This window comes from Centruroides sculpturatus, unplaced genomic scaffold (genome assembly GCF_000671375.1).
Source record: "Centruroides sculpturatus isolate CEXI.00-Female unplaced genomic scaffold, Cexi_2.0 scaffold2161, whole genome shotgun sequence".
NCBI classification, from domain to species: domain Eukaryota; kingdom Metazoa; phylum Arthropoda; class Arachnida; order Scorpiones; family Buthidae; genus Centruroides; species Centruroides sculpturatus.
This window is the reverse complement of record NW_019386508.1, coordinates 21565-37021: the sequence shown is the minus strand read 5'-3', so window position 1 is coordinate 37021 and position 15457 is coordinate 21565. Positions and strand designations below refer to the sequence as shown.

General features: G+C 35.0%; 1 protein-coding gene across 1 annotated transcript in view; it reads right to left on the bottom strand.

The window, feature by feature from the left end:
* LOC111615172 overlaps positions 1–15457 on the bottom strand; it is a 50026-nt gene that overhangs the window by 25715 nt on the left and 8854 nt on the right. The gene's annotated exons all lie outside the window — the stretch shown is intronic.

Here is a 15457-nt window from a genome sequence, read left to right as displayed (position 1 = left end):
AGTTATTTTAGTAAAATTATAACCGAATTTATTAAAACTTAATTTATAAAGAGCTTTTTCTAAAGCTACGCCCCTTTCTAATTTATAATTTTGTAGGTACAGTACAGTACGGACGTTTATCTTAAAGCGCTCATTTAAGCGATAAAAGCCTATCGTTCTCTGTTTAAAAAGTCTACTTTTCCGATAAATTCAAATCTCTATTCCAGTTATAATTAATAATTCGTCTACCATCGTACGGGAAATTTGTCCGGGCCGTTTTTATCGACGATCGTACTACTATAATACTCCTTAAACCGTCGAAACTAAGTACTTATAAACGCTCGACCGTAGAAGGGATAATTAAATATATTTTAATTTCAATTATTATTATTGCACGATTTTCCTCGCGGACGTAACGCTTTAAAACGCGGGAAAAAGTAAAATAAATAAGCTAAGAAAGGACGTAAACGAGAAAGTATTTAGCATTTTGAATTGGTAATTATCGGCGCATTAATTTATCGGAGAAATGATATATTTGTCGGTTGCGTAAGAAAAACTATCGGACACAAAAAAACAATTACGAATATATAATATGGGAAATTAAACCGGACATTTCCATTAGTTTAAATATATAAGCATTTAGCGAAGCATTTATAGAATTATACGCGTAATTAAAAGTCGTAAAGATTAAATTTTCGAAATAAAATCCGACATCGACCGCTACGTATTATACGTACAAAGTGTTAAGTAAATTATATATTTACCTTAAATTGGCGGTAAAGAGCGTCAAATATAATACTTTACTTAGTAAAGTTTAATTAGTTAAATCGTATACGAAGGGAGAATTTAAAACCGTTAGAAAGTATATAAATTATTAAATCGTATTTATTAGTAGAAGTAACCGTCGATATGGCTAAAAAATATCGGTAGTCATTAATTAAACGAGCGGAAGTAACGGGTCGAGTTTTTTTCTTTTCCGGAAAAAATGAATAATAATAGTTTGGAACCGGAATTACGTAGCGCGGACAAAGAAAAGTATATCGAGTTTTATTCCGAAGTTTCTCGTCGATAAAAGTTTCGTAAAGTAAATAGAAACATTTTAACCGCCAAATCGTACTAAACCGGTCACGTCGGCGGGTTTTGGCCGCGTACGTAGGTTTATATTAGAGAGGTTGAGGCGCACGTTTTAAACGTGTACGTGTGACGTTCGGCGCCGCTTTCCCGTAAGCCTAAAAGTTTGACAATGGTGTTTGGATAGTCGGTGGAATCACGCTCGACATTCCAAACACCATCGTCAAACTTTTAGACTTACGGGAAAGCGGCGCCGAACGTCACACGTACACGTTTACACGTTTAAAACGTGCGCCTCAACCTCTCTATTTTGACAGTAAGCACAGATGATTAAAAAAAACTAAATTTTTTTTATATTAGTGTTAGTGTAACATTTAATCTTTGGCACTTTATATGTTTATTAAAGAGCTGATAAGAGATTAGTGCCTAGAGGCTATAAAAGTCTTCTCTTTATGCCTCTGAAGTTTTAATATTCATTGCTATTTTTAAACTGAATGGTGGTTTAGATTTTAAAAAATACAAACATTTGCAATGAATTGTTTTAACTTTACACAATTGTTTCTTGAATTATTAAAAGTTACTGAAAGTTGGTCATTTCAGAACTATTCTTGACTATATAGATCTATATTATCTAGGCAAATGATCCACTTCACCTAGATAATATGGATCTGGTCATATTGATAAACCTGAAGGATTAATCAATATTCTGATACTATTTTAAATAAATATATATATATATAAATTTATAACTTCTAAATACGTAAGACATTAATTTTATGAAAAATCTATATATACATCGTCTTGTTTTTTTTGGAAATTACACTAATAATACTGAAATAAGTTTGTTAAATATTTAAATTTACAGTTGTCAAAAAATCTTGATTGAAAAATGTTTTAAAAATGCTGACATAAATTAAAATACATACATACTAGACATAATTTCATGCTACATTTACGAGTTTGATAAAAAGTGAAAAAGAAATCGATACTTTGGGTGTGGTCATTATTATGTTACAAAGATGTTGCTGACTTTTGAGATGTGGAAACTGACCAGAGGTTTATTAAGAAAGGTCACAGTGGTCCTCAATGGAAGGCTAAGTTCAAGGTGATTTTTGAGAATTTGTTTCCAATACACTCGCATTCTTTCGTATCCTGCCTTACGCGAACGACCCTTTAATGTTGCCATATAAAGCGAAACACTTTCGGTTTAATTAATTTCTTTTTAATATGAAAATTATAATATATCTAAGATTTGAATTCTTCCATAAACTTTCGTTTGCTTTTTAATTTTATTAACGTTGTTAACTACAATACTTGACACTAGCTCATTAACCGTAACGAAATTTGCTGCCGATAAAAATTCGATTACATTTTATTTATATATAAGGAGCTAATTTCTGGTAAGTTTTTGAAATTAAGTGGTATAATTGCGAAGATGTTCGCTAATGAAAATATCTTATCATCAGTAGTGTAATTGTTAGAATGCGCGCGCCGATTGGGTGCATGTGCGGCACATGGTCTCCCTTGGTAACGTGGGAATCGGATATATACAATAGTTTCGACACGGTGAATATTCGTAACTTACCATGGATGTCAGAAGCGAAATCATGGAAACAACTTTAGAATTATATTCCGATAACGAAGATAAAGGGATCGAGTCTGATTGTGAAACTAGGGTGCAAGTAGAAGTGGAAAGAGAAGAACCAGATGAAGAAATTGTGAAAGATGAAACAGGAGAAAACGAGGCAATTGAAAATGATGAAGAAATTGTGAAAAATGAAATAGAAAACGAGGCAATTGAAGAAGAAGAAGAGGAGGAGGAGGAAGAAGAAGGCGAAGATGACGAAGGGTAAAGAGTATTTTCATTCAGAAAATTTTAACATAGATCTGCTTAAGCCGTTTCTATTTACTTCTGCGGTATTTTATAAATATAAAATAGTATAGAAATGTAAAATCGGATAAATTAATTTAACTTTTTTTTTGGAAAGAATAGAAAAATAATATTTTGTACTGCTTTATATACATAGAAACTATATTTAAGAATTTTTAAAGAAAACTTTCTAAAATTCTTTGTATTTAAGTAAATGATTCATACGGGCTAGGAAGTATATAAAATAATGTAAAATCAATAGTGCTAGATATAGAAGTAAAAATTATAACGTTAATGAACAGTGAAATCACTAATTACTTAAATTTATAATATATCCGTATAATAACTGTTCAGAATTTATAAATTTCTTAAATGTGCGTATTTACGTACGGTGAAAAAAAAAAAAAAAATTGTAAGATGTCGGATAGCATGTCTGTTATTCTATTTCCGAACTACCGATTTTATACACTTTAACACATTTAAAGAAACTTTAATTTAATAAAAGAGTTAAGAATTCCAAATAAAGAGAAAAACGAATTTTAATGGAGATTTTATATTAAGTAGCGACTGTATAAGTTAAAACTCGAACGGCTGAGTTAAAAACTTGCAAACAATACCCAAAATGTATATAAATCGTATAACATTGCGTAAAAGAAAAACAAAAAAATAATAATAATAATAGAAAAGAAAGGATATTTTGTGGGAAATAGAAATAAAACCGGCATTCTTCTGTTGTGTTAATGCTATTTATGATAATTTTTTTTTTCCAACACGATTGGTGCATTCACACAAATCGAGAGTATTTGAATTTTTTCTTATTTATATGGTACGAAATTGTTCCTTCCTGTTTATCATTTTAGATTCTATTCTTCGTGTTGTGTAGACCTTTGCGTGATTGATTTGTTAATTGATTTATAGAATTAAAAAATCGTGAAATTCATAAATATTTTAAAAAATGTTTTTCATAAAGTAAAAAGTAAATGGCTCGATGCAATGTATTTAATAACCAATTTAACAGCTAATTACATCTCGTAATACCTATTTATAACTTCATACAAGAAAAACATATCGAACCTTCTCTAGAAATTGTAGCATAATGATTAAATATTAATAAACAGTTAAAAGAATTTGCAACATAGTCTACATGACTGTTATTACTATACTATCAATATTTTGTCGAAAAGAATTTAATCTAATTTTAATCTTGTAAAATAAATTAAAATGTTTTAAATTAATTTAAATATTGCTATGGTGTGAGCGATTATCATTTTTTATATTATTAAAAAGGAAGTTAGCTTTTTATTTTGACTTATGCCATGATTTCTTATATAGACATTGAAGTAACAGACCGATTTCAGTTTAAGTCACAATGCACGCCCATCTAAATGCTTCCTTATCTGCAAATTAAAATCGTTAATGCTTTCTATATAATTTTAGTGAATGGATTAACAGTTTTTATACACGTTATATTATATTTCGATAAATTTATATGTAACATATTCTTCAAAATGTAAAATTCAATTTGCGAAAGGACGTATTTCTTTCACGGAATTTGAATTCTGTGAAAGAAAACATCATGTGTTTACATATTACATATTCTCAGAAGAAAAAAATATATGCAAATTTTTATTTTACATAAGACCCTACGTTAAAATTTTTGCTCGAAATGTTAAAAAAAAAGAGAGAATGTAGTAAATTTCTTTTATAGACTAGATATATTTTATGGAAGAATAATACTGTAATTCATACAGATAAAATCTATTATATTGATGTTACTGCCAGTTTGTGGAAAAGGAATAAACTTAAACTTTTTACGAGTATTTTATATGCATTTTATTTCAGCGGATTGTCTAAATTATTATAGTTCATTTTTTATGAAATTCTTTTTAAAAACAAACTTCTTTATATTTTATTATGTCAGTTATTTTGAATGGTTTATCTCAACGTAATATTAGAATAATGTAGTTTTCTACAACAGATTTCTATTGGAATCAACCAAGATAAATGTAATTAATATAAATAATTCTTTTTAAAGAATATGCATCTTTCGTTCGCCATTTAATTTAATTTGGCTGGTTTTAATAGGAATATATTTCAAGTAATACAATTTTAAATAATGGTATATTTTGTAAAAATCACTATAGAAAGAAATAATTACACTTTGAAACAAAAAAATTTGCGTAAACTTTAGTCAGAGGTGGACGAATTAATTTTATCTTCCAAATTTTATTAAAAAATGAATAAATTTCTATTATAATAAGAGAATATTGATGTTCTATTATAATAAAAGAATTTGGAGGATGTGAGTCTCACTATTTACTCTGCTGTAGTTATGGTTAAAGCTGACATAACTTACGAACTAATGGAGAATGATATAACAAAATGTTAATTCAAATTCTGAAAATACCGATTCTAGGAATTCACAAATTCTCCCTGCTGAGAACGGAATGGTAGCAATCGCACCGAGTTTGCAGTAACTTTAATTGTAACTTACAATAGCTGGTATTAAGTGACTAAATTTGACTTTTCTGGTTTTTTGTAAAGTTTAATGCGTAAGATGGGGAATCGGATTTAATTCTGTAACTCGGGACAATTCCACTCAAATGAGAACTTCCGATAACTGTTATCACAATTTTAAGAAAAGATATAGCCGGTAATTAGTCATTTTACTTCCTCAAAAACAAATTAAGAATGCAGATCTCATTTCTATTGATCGAATAGTTCATACTTGTTGCATTCGTGGTAATGTCTTTAATTTAACAAGTAGTTTTGATACGATATGAAACTGTTTATTAATTAAAGGCTACCATATCGATGGCCGAATGGCCGAGGAAGTGAAACTGCTCTGTGGGGGGGACCCGGGATGTAATCCTGGTGAACAATCTGGGAATTTTTGGAAATAGTCATCTGTCCCGAATGGATCGAGCCCCGTCCCATACCACCCGTCCGCCCCATTGTCGGCCTGACCGAACCCATAAAGGGCTTGCTAAAAGAGACCCTCTTAGTGCCCACAGGGCGGAAAGAGTTAAAAAGAAAAAGCCCAATGGTTCCCGAAATGGTCACTATTGCCCCCTGGGGCGGCGAGTAAACCTAGGCGGCGAGAAGAAGCAAGGGGCGCTAGACTCAAAGTCCTGACCGAACGTTGATCATAAGTGAGGGTTGGGTCATTGACAACCTTTCTCTTTCATCCATTAAAACAGGTAAGAAGCATTGCGTTTAATAGTTTCCAGACAAGGATAACAATGTACGGTAAGGACACAAGAGTAGGACTACGGGAAATTATTTTCCTCTTTTAGTTGATGTTTTCCTTAGCAGGAACAGCAGCCATACAAGATTGCTTGAATCTATTCAATAAGAAACATTCAACTGAAATTTAGTGCTTATTTTATAATTATTATTGCTTTTATAAATTCATATTTTGATTTAAATAATGCTTTTGCTGCATATACTGTCATCTAGTGTGAGCATGTTGCATTTTCTGAAGTAACAGTTTTAGTGAAATTGAAAAATACAGTATCTGGTTACCAAAAGAGATTTCTTTCTAAATATTTTATACTGTTAAATGAAAACAAAAATCCAGTATATAAACTGTTTGTTTTAATATTTAACTCTTATTCTAAAATGTTTGCAGTATGCATCAGTAAAGTGGTTTTAATTAACCCTGTTTAAATTACATTAAAACATGGTTCACAGACCAGTACTAGTCTATAGATTGTTTGTGGTAAACTTTTAGTTTTGTGACAGGTTGTATAACATTATGTAACTTATTAAACAGAATAATAGAAACATTAGAATAACAGATTTATTAAACAAGAAATGTTATAATATGTTGTTTGTAAAATGAAAACACTTTAAAATTTAAAATAAAATGTAGTAATTGAGATTAAAACTTTCAGTCATTTAAATTAATATTTTGTAATAATTGAGAGTATTGTAACAGTCAAATTGCATAGTCTAATGAATAATTGTTGCTTTATAATCATTTTATTATAAAATAAAGAATAAATAAAGTTGAAGTTGATATTCTATTTGTTGATATTATCTACTGTTTAATAATTAATTAAATTTAGTTTATTTGCATAACTTCATTCATTTAGGAACTTTCTTACTATCTCTCGCAAACACTTTTGAAGGTTTCTTTTACATAATATTTAAATTTTGTGAGAATGATTTTTTTTCTCTTCATCTAATTTTAATTTATAAAAAATGTTTGCCCTGAGCTCCTATTTTGCAGTTTGTGTAATGCAAAGAGCATGCGAATATAGAAAACTAAATATATTCTTATTTATCTTCAAATTTCTTTTCTAATTTTGCATTTCAAAACTAAGTATATTTTTCTTCGTATTATACGAATCTTTGACATAGCCTTTTATTTTGAAACCTATTTAGTTAAAGTCTTTAATTATATGTTAGAATAACCTTTAAATGTAAACATACTCTATTTGAAATTATAAAAGGAATTCTGTGGCTCAAACTCGAGGAACGTACAGTTTACAGCACGTAGATATTATGAAATCTATATCGTGACCTTGGAACTGCGGATCCAAAATGGCGCTCCACAGGGAATATTGGTGTCCTGAACTTATTTTTATAGACCTTGTATATAATTCACAGCTAGAATCACTTTGACATTGTGAATTTACTTTAATTTTTTAAAGTCTATATGAACATATTTCTTATTCACTTATAAAGTTTCTATTTATTTATTTCGGAGTATTCTTAATGCAATTATGTATCTTTTCTAATCGTTAATTTGCAGCTTGATAAATCGATTAAAATGAACTTTAAATTCGACCTTCGAAAAGAACAGCTGCTGATTTTTTCCATTTTATTGACTTTTTTAAAAATACAATTTTAAAGTTTGATTTTGGCAGAGACAGAATTATGAGTTGGCAAAATATCAAGACTGATAACCGCTTAGAAATGGAAAATCGAAAATGAATCTCAATTAATATTTGGCAAACTTCCTAGAAAATTTATTGACATTTTTATTCGATCTTTTCTTCGAATAAATTTTTCTTTATAATGATATTCTGAATTTTAATCGCACGTAAAAAGATTTATTGCGGGTTAATGTACTCTTGATTAAAACATGAGATATTTGTTTATATCAAAGATGCCATATTTTAGACTAAGGATCTAAGGTTGGGCTGTCAGTTCATGCGAGGTCTTTTTTGGTTTCTAATACGGCCTAATAGTACAATATAAAAAGTTCTTTAAACCTGTTTTTCTTCATTTTTTTAGATAAATTAACTAAAAATGGATGATGAACAAGTACTATGATACTTTTGATCGTTTCACTTTATTATTTGCGGTAAAGCATCTAGTGAGATTATACATTATGCTGAATATATACACTTATGAATCCTCTGATAAAACATATAACCTTTGTGAACACTGAAATGGACTATGACCGTTTGATTCAAAAATACTTCCAAGTTCTGGATTGAGACTACGATAAAATCCTATAACAAATATAAAGTATGATTATATAAAGTATCTGACAAAAATTGTGTGCTACATATGGATCGAAATTGAATTCGTGTTTGAAATGAATGTTCTCAAGTAATTTTTGTTCAATTTTTCTACTAAATTCCAAGTTGTTTACGTTTTTCTTGACATATATTTGTAGCAAATACAATAGAACAAGCACGAAAAATTGTGATTACGGAAAAAATATTGCATGTTTTGTAAATATTAATAATCTAACAGAGCAAAAAAGGGGAAACAGTATTTATAACCAGATGACAACAAAACTTCGTTTTGTAGATCTTGAATAACCTAATTCTTAAAAACTTTTCAAGTGTTTAGTGTTTTATAATGTCATTTGTTAATTTCAAAAGAAAATACTGACTTTAGAAATAGGCAGTAAAATGCATTTATTGGGCTATCAAATGCAATTAAATGTCAAACAATAGTATTAAACCAGTCGAAAAATGTTAAGTATGAAATAAATGAAGTAATTTTCAAAATAAAAATTTTAGTTTCGCATTTAAACTATTGTTATGATTATTATTTTGTATTCATTTTATGTAAACGTGCATTGAGATATAACTTAAATGTAATATATCTTTGTAGAAAAACGTTTACTTGTTTAAATTAGTATATCGTGTCCACTCAAACATCTATCCGGAGACAAAAGAGATGTTTCCAGCATAAGTTAGATTAGGTTGTGGACTGAAGCAAATACAAATTCACCAGATATTACGTCGCCACAAGTACCCATTCCGTTGCTGTCTGCAACTGACACAACACGCAGAGGATGTCGCACAGCTATTTGAGTGGTGCAACATGATGATAAATTTACAACATTGCGAATCACAATTCCTTTAATACTGCTTTTTCGAAATATGTTAAAGCGTGTAATCGTTACAATGTGTACCACTGCACAGAGCGTGTTTCACGATCTTGGCAGAAAGGCACTTGGTGTTGCGTGTGCCGTGTGCACACGCAACACCAAGTGCCTTTTACCTTAAACGTCTGGTGTGGAATTTAGGGCGAGCAACTTCCTGGTTTCATATTCATTGACGACACCCTAAATAGTGACCACTGTTTGAACATCCTAAACACGAAGGCGGATGATTTGCTTCATGACTTGCTATTGGCGCAACTACAGCAGGATTGCGCGCCAAGTCATTTCCGGACAGACATTTGTCAGTGCTCACAAAGCAATTTAGCGGCCACTGGATAGGACAATTTGTCCCCATGCCATGGACAGCAGTTGATTCCTCTATATTTTTTCCCCTGGGGATTACCTAAAATTGGAAGTACGATAAATATGCGTGTGAGGGTATTCCGTCGACGCTTTCAACGATGACCTTTCGGCATGCGATGGTGCAGGGACGATGACCTTTCGGCAACCAAGAAACTGGAGTTCCAGAGGGCCAACGCCGAGTACAAGTACAAACTGAACGATGCTAAAAAGACCTCATGGCTCAGTTTCCGTTAGCAGATCGGTGACACAAACCCGTTCAGCCTTCCCTCAAGCTAGTGGCGGGCAAGTTAAAGCGTAATACGGTCTTGGGGACCATCAAAAAACCCGATGAAACCCTAACCTCCACACAGGAGGAGTCGATAGAGGTGCTGCTCCGCTTGCATTTTCCATGCGATGAGCAGTCTGAAGACACCAAAGAACAGAGGCAGCTCCGAAGTGACGCGGAGTTGCCCGTTCTTGAGGCCAAGATGTCCGTGCCGGTGACGGACTCTGAGGTTGCCCACACCATCGGTAATCTAAGGAAGAGGAAGGCACCGGGCGTTGGTGGGATCACGGCCGAAATGGTACAAGTTCTTCAACAAGAGCGTCCTGACCTGCTCAGTGTCTTGTATCAGAAGTGCCTGCAACTGAGACATTTCCCAGTGCAGTGGAAGCGGGCGCGTCTTATGTTTATTCACAAGAGTAGGCGCCCGAATAATGAAGCTAAGTCCTTCAGGCCGATCAGCCTATTGCCAGTGCTGGAGAAAGTTCTTGACAGAATCCTCGGCGACAGAATATTATATCATTTTAAGCGGAAAGGGCTGTTGCATCCACACCAATATAGATTCCGGCCAGACATGTCGATCTGCAAAGCACTACAGCGTGCGGTGGAACTGGTTCGCCAGAACTGCCGGCAGGGCGGTCTGGCGAACCAGGACGTCGTTCGTTTCGATGGACGTCGCGGGACTTTCGACAATGTCTGATGGCCATGTATAGTGGATGAACTGCGGAAGGCGAACCTGCCGACCACCCTTGTATCACTTTCCAGCAGTTTCCTGAGTGACCGCACGGTGGTCTATGAGACACCAGGCAGAAGGTATGAGAGGACACTGGAAAGGGGCTGTCCACAGGGGTCCTGTATAGGCCTCTTGTAGTGGAACGTTCTTGCAGACACGGCGTTGAGACTAGTCTTTCCGGACGAAGTCCAACTGCAGGCCTATGCTGACGATCTGTTGTTAGTAGTTGCAGGCTACAGCAGACGCGACATGGAGAGTCGCTGCAACGAAGCAATAGAACGGCTTGTTCGCTGGGGAGAGCTGCACAAGCTCTCCTTTAGCCCTGAGAAATCAGAGGTCCTAACGGTGGCCCGGACTGAAGTGTTGGCACGCCGACCAATATACCGGATCCGGGGCAACCCCATCCGAATGGTGAACGAGTTAAAGTACCTCGGTGTAATCATCGACCAGACATTATGCTGGACGCCCCATCTAAGGAGTGTTCGCGTCAGAATAAACCAGACGATAGCAGCACCATCGAGACTAGCTAGGCAGGACTATGGCCTTAGCGGAGAAGCGATTCGATCCATCTATAAGATGCGTGTAGAACGCGTTATCTGCTATGTATGTGATGTATGGTGGAAAGATTCTGCCAATGTCAGTCAAAGAAAGACGTTGCTTACGATCCAGCGGCCTGCCGCCCTGCGGATCATGCGAGCGTACAGAACTGTGTTCACGGATGCGGCCCTGGTCTTGGCCGGGCTGCTACCGTTGCCTTTGGTAGTCGGCCAAGAGGCGGCCTTCTACAGAACAACTGTGGAAGGTATAGATGCTATGCATTGTAATCGGAAGTACGCGATCAGACTTAAGCGTCGAACAGACGTACTAAAAGATAGGACTTGATTGGGATGTCGGTGAACCGACAGGTACCGGTGTTGAAATATACACCGATGGCTCAAAGGACGGTAGCTTAGTAGGTGCCACATACTGCGTCTTCTCTGACGGAGTAGAAGAGTACTATCAGTCAGTCAGACTGAACGAGGAAGTCGTCCGTGTTCCAGGCGGAACTGGTGACCCTGGAGGGGGCGTCCCAGTGGATCCTATCACACCAAGGTCCAATGCCGGTCACGGTTTACTCAGATAGCCAGTCGTCGCTACAGGCCTTGAGCGACGAGTACCATCGCGATCCGCTGGTACAGGAGATCAGAGGTGGGGTACTGATGGCGAGGCACGAACGACACGTTGCCCTGCGGTGGATCCGTGGCCACACCGGGATCCCGGGCAACGAACGTGCCGATCAGCTGGCAAAGGCGGGAGCCAGCGGCCCATTTGTTAGGAGGACGGTAGAACCCTCAGATACTTACATAAAAGGTACTCTACTGCAAAGATCAATGACACACTGGTGAGAGCGCTGGACTCAAAGTACAGTAGGTAGGCCGACCTACGCCTTCGTGCCTGTAGTTGGCCTCACTCCGATAAGTTGTTGTTGGTTTACGACACAAATCCTAACCGGACACGGGAAGTTTCCCCACTTCAAGTCCAAGTTTGGACAAGGAAATGGTAGCTGCTCCTGTGGATGCCCTCGCGGCGACGCGAAGCACTATGTGCTTGACTGTCCTCTAACCAAGGACTTCCGCCTAGGGGCTGACCAAGTTGACTGGACTAAGCCCCTGAACAAGTACTTCGAAGGCTAGCAGCTAGTAAAGGAAACTTAAAGAAACTAAAGGACTTGATGGGAAAAACCATAGATCTTTGATCTATAAGTCTAGTGGACGCGCTAGGCCGGGCCCCCTCTTCTTGTAGGGAAGGGGACCCCGCAGCCCGTTATATTATCTATTGAGTAAAGTGAGCTGAAGGTTTAGTATTGTGGACTAAAGTGCAGAACAGGCAGCACAATATAAAAGTTATGCCAAGTTAGACAGCTGGGCCGGGGGTTCGGATGGGAGCCAGAAAGATGTACCATGTTGCCCAGCTATGTCGTCCCTATCTACCGTGTCAGGTACCGACCAACCGATGAACAAGGCATAGTCTCTTTAACCCTGTAGTGCCATTAGGTGGGGCAGGGAAGGAGTTACTTATGAGGTTATGATGTATATCGAGCAGTGCCGCGTGATGTTGGCGAACTGGAGAGACCCTTGAAACAATGACACTAGAAATGCTACGCGCCATCCATAACGCCACACTCGATCCTCTACATCTTTGTAACGCCGCTGAAAGTGGTCGTTTTCAACATGTTCTTTAACAAAATAAAACCAGGTTTTTTGTGCTAATTCCTGCAATGTTATCTTTATCTTTTGCAGTCAAAGATTATTTTGTATTTTATTTTAAATAGGCTTAAACTGATTCCCTTCGGTTATTTTAGTGCTGGACATGCACAAGCATGCACTACACGCATACATTGGCAAAATGATGGAAAGTTGCTTTTGCCCCTGGATAAATGTTTAACTGGACACCCTATACAATTCTATAAACAGAAAATTATCGTAAATAAATGATAACGTGGATTAAAAATGGATGTCGTAAAGTATAGAGACATAAACTACAATTAAACAGAAATAAACTACAATACTTTTTTAAAAAAAGCATTTTTCAGAGAAGAGGAATGATGATGATAAATTTAATATAAACCTAATTTAAATTATGATGTCGATTTAAATAAAATAACTTACTCGTAACTTAATAAAACAGAAGACATATTAATATTTGTATTACTGCCGTACACATATAATATTGAAATATAAATTATATATAACATATTTAGAAATTATCATATTAGTGTGGGGTTCGGGAGCCGTAAAAGACTTATTACTTTTTTAGGTAGAGTCCTGCCACCAGGTGTGCTTTATCGGACACACCACCGTTTGTGATGAAATGGATGATTAAGGCGCGAGGGTAAGAGTCACTCTGAAGTCCAGGAATGAGCCTCTCAGGAGGAAGAATGCAGAGTCAGATATAACCAATTTAAGGACATTTATTAACATAAACGAAAGTTTCGAACAAAATTATAAAAGCTGATTTTGGAAATTTGCTTATTTTTATCTATATAACGAGGGGGGTGCCTAACGGGGGGTATTCGAATCTTGTTTATCTGGTATGTTGTGACTCACAACATACCAGATAAACAAGATGTCTTCTCTTGTGACGTGGACTTGACGGCCAAGACTGCAGAGGTTCCTGGTGTTCGCTGCACTTCGTCTCGTGCTTGCTCGTTTTTGAGTCGTCTTCTCTTGAACCACTTTTCCTCTGGTTGGAGCTGTGTCCACGACTGCTGACTATCTCACTGTCTCTTTCGGACTGTCTTTCTAACTGGACTGTGTCCTCACTCTGACTGCCTTTTTCTGACTGGAGCTGTCTCTCCTTTCTGACTGACCTTTCTCTGGTTGGGGCTCTTCTTTTAAACCCTTTCAGCATGAGAAAGTTTATCATTGGGTGATGACTCATTGGCAGTGTCATCATTGTAGCTGAGACAGTGTTTTCTTATTTGGTAATGACGTGCAGCTTTCTTTGAGTCATCTTCTGAGTCGACATGACTTATATTTGTTCTTAGTCATTGTTTGTTCATTGATTGCTTTGACTAAGTTCTTCATGTAAACATTGCCGAAAACAAAGGGGATGCAATGTTCCTCATTTCTATATAATTTTTGATTATTTGGTTGCTTTTTCCTCTTTTCTTTGGCATGTTGTGAAATTTCTGATAGTTAATTAATAAACTGTTTTATTCTAATTAATTTAAGTAGATTTTAAATTTGGAAAAGGGTCCCTAGATTGGTAAAATAGGCGAATTTCCTCTTGCAACTTTAGTTAAGGTTTACACAAATACATAATAAGAAAAAGATATAAGTAAATAAACAAAAATTATTACAAATAACCGTTTACAAATATATATATATAGATAAATATTTTTGGAGGGGGGTGGTGGTCTTCACATTAGTTATGTATACTAGTAGTCTAAATATTTAAATTATATACAGATTGAGAAGAGATACTATATCGTACTGAATGCAATCTAATATAATCTGCTTATATACGCCTATAAAATATATAAGCATATCTAATCATCTTGTTTATATACTGTATACAGGATGACTTTTAAGCTCCAGACTCAACAGTCAAAGACAGTGTGTAATGCATTTATCTGATAGTGATGTATCTGTTTCTATGTTAGTGTGTGAATTGAATTTGAACTAAAAAGGAAATTTGCTAAACATGAAGATACGACAAGCTATTTTATCGGCAATAAGAAATATTGACTTATAATGTGAAGCATTTAATAAAAAAACCAACAAAAAATTCTGGAAAACTGAAAAGATATTTTTCAGACAACTTCTATATCTTAGCAATAACCTCCTCTTTAATTATAGTACTGTCATTCTTCGTCTTTTATATTTTTATTATTAAATAAAAAATTTTATTAATATTCTAAAAAGTAATTTTACTTCGCATTTTACATTCATTATATATAATGTATATTTGTAATATAGATACATATGAATATAAAATTTAAATAATCGTTTAATTACTCATCTATAATATAATCGAGACGGGTTGATAATAATAATAATAAGTGCAGAGCCCAAACGGTTAGGAGTTGGAAGCTGAAATTTGGTACACAGTTAGGGTACGTCACGAAAACGCACACTAAGAAGGGATTTTTCGAAATTCCTCCCGGGGGGGAGAAAGACAGGATTAAGGCTTAACACTTCCATCAACAATGGAAGTGTTAAGTAACAATGGCGGTGTTAGGTAACAATGGAAGTGCTAAGTAACAATGGAAGTGTTAAGTAACAATGGAAGTTTTAAGTAACAATAAAAGTTTTAAGTAACAATGGAAGTGTCAACAATGGAAAT